Source organism: Pteropus vampyrus, unplaced genomic scaffold (assembly GCF_000151845.1).
Source record: "Pteropus vampyrus isolate Shadow unplaced genomic scaffold, Pvam_2.0 Scaffold2, whole genome shotgun sequence".
NCBI classification, from domain to species: domain Eukaryota; kingdom Metazoa; phylum Chordata; class Mammalia; order Chiroptera; family Pteropodidae; genus Pteropus; species Pteropus vampyrus.
In genome coordinates, this window is record NW_011888783.1 from 29,855,749 (window position 1) to 29,858,222 (window position 2,474).

A 2,474-nucleotide genomic window follows, 5' to 3' on the forward strand; every position below is an offset into this window, starting at 1 on the left:
ATAAGTCAGAAATCTGATTTTGAAAGAATCAACATAAAAGTTTCAACTAAAAAATGGAAAACTAGAACATAGACATTATATAGGAAGAAATATTTAACTCAAAGAACCAGTAAGAACTCTAACAAAAGATTAAAGTCCTGGGAAACAAGAAACAATAAACAAAAAAATCACAGTCACATTCATGTAAGGACACAAAATTAGAGTTCTGGACAAACTCTGACCACAATCATCTAAACATCGTCAGGTATTTAAACCATCAGCTCCCCATGTCTGTTTTTCCTTAAATGTCCCTAAATTCAATCCCTGGTCAGACAATAAATACATCAAGAAGTTTCCTCTAAAGTTGTTAGAGATTTCCTGGCTGCAGCCACCTTAGCCCTTGTCTTTCTCACTTGAAGTTGAATCTGATCATCTCTCCCTTCTGCATTTCTTCCTCCCATCACGTCGACCATTCTAAATCAAGGAAATATACAATATGCCATTTATTAGTTTCCTCTTCCGCTGTGACACAACTTCCAAGTTTCCATTTTATTTCAAAAGTGATGAGCCCTGATGAAATTATCTAAATATTTTGATGACTATCTAAAACCACTTTGATAATATCTTCTTAGTTTTGTTCCATTCATTTCTTCCCTAACTCCCAAAATAACAACCCTGAAATTAGCCAGTTATGGGGGTCTTAAACCTAAAGACAAGCAATTTTCTCCTGAAATTTCAGAGGAAAGCTATATCCCATTGTACAAAATGGATAGAGTAACAGGCAGGCCATGTGACACTTTCACACAAGTGTGTTAAAAGTGGCAAGAATGAAGTTACAATTTTTAACTCCAATCCTGAGCTTTAAAACATCAGAGAAATAGTGAAAGTATTATTTAGTGCACATACAGAATTTTAGCATAGGTTTTTAACATACTTTTTCACAGAAAGATCATTTTTGAAAATATATAATTGGCTGGCTTTTTAATACACTGAAGTACAAAATAGTATTCTTGAAACAAAGATATTTTCTTCTACTGTAATCTTCAGGAAACTTTAATTCTCTCTGTTACTGAAGTGACATTCTCTTCACCACAAAACTGTCTCAACTACTTGAGCCCATGATCACATCTCTCGTCCCTAATCACAAGTTACAAGCCAACCTTCTACCACTGGGTATATGACTATGCAAGACCTTATGTTAGTCTGTAATTGTTTTACATCGATGTTTTACCTTGTTAAACAAACTCTAACTTCTTCAAAGCAGGATAACCATACTTTTTCTTTACCTAGCGCTTGTTACTATATAAAGCTGCACAAGACTACAGAAAAGATCCTTTAAGAAGCCAAGTGTTACATACATTTGATTTCTAATGCTCTTTTTCTGAAGCGTTGTTTCTGCACTTAGGACAACCAAGTGAGTCCTGGTATTGACAAGTAGAAAGAATCAAGTTTCAGAAAACCTAAGCAGAAACATCATCACATTTAAAAGAAGAAAAAAAAAAAGGAGACATTAGGTAACGATCTGGAAATTGCTTCCCCTTCTTTAATAATCATAGCTGCCACTACCTGCCCTTCCCAACTCCCAACCATTCACACCAAATTAAAGTCTGGATAATTCATGCACGACATGCAAAAGCTAAATTATCTAGCTAACCATATTCTTTGTATAAATCTTCCCTTTATGAACATAAAAAGAAAAAATATAAGGAAGGAAGGAAACAAATATTTTGAAGTCTACTACCTGACAGGTCCACTAGCAATTTTACCTATATTCTATCATATATTATTATCCACATTTTGCCAATGACATGATTGAGGCTCAGTGAGTTTGAATAGGTTACCTAAGGCCAAAATTTTTAGTTCTCCTTCTCCCACTACACTCAGCTAGAGTGTGTCCCACAGTTTAGTTACTCATTGAAAAAAAACATTTATTGAATGCTTATTATAAGCTAGTCACCGTACCAGGCATTAGAAATATAAAAGTATGTGAGGCTGAGCAAGCCCTCTCACAGAACTTGCATGCTAGTGATGAAAGAGAAAACAAACATAACCAAATAACCAAACAGGATAATTTCAGAGTTGTAATAGTTTAATATGATTTTTGTACAACGATAGTGGAATCTTTTTAAATATCCATAATGAGATTAAATAGTTAAAAAAATTAAACTGGGAGGCAGTCTAAACCCCACTGACAATTGGTAACCCTGTGGCCCTTTTGTCAATTACTGAGCCAGACCGTTGAGTCTTTTAATAAATCAAAGGGAGGGAAAAGGAAGCAGAGCTTTAATCCTGCTTAGAATTTCTTTATAAAATGAAGTGACTATGTGAGATATCAGAATGGACAGTTCCACCAATGTTGGTTCTCAAACCTAAAATTCTACCTTTTATCCATTATTCACTAAGGTACTGCTGTATTATTTGAAGAGTTGATTTGTAAAAGTAAAGAGAGTGTTCTAACTTAACATATGCCTATATGAGAAACACAGAGAGATTTC

General features: G+C 34.3%; 1 protein-coding gene across 4 annotated transcripts in view; it reads right to left on the bottom strand.

Moving 5' to 3' along the window:
* GPD2 (glycerol-3-phosphate dehydrogenase 2) overlaps positions 1 to 2,474 on the bottom strand; it is a 128,546-nt gene that overhangs the window by 123,411 nt on the left and 2,661 nt on the right. Inside the window, exon 2 of one of the 4 annotated variants that reach the window (XM_011359187.2) lies at positions 1,338 to 1,439. The exons of the other annotated variants lie outside the window; for them this stretch is intronic. The gene's annotated coding sequence lies outside the window, so the exon portion shown is untranslated. The remainder of the gene's footprint in view (positions 1 to 1,337; positions 1,440 to 2,474) is intronic. 4 annotated transcript variants of the gene reach the window in all.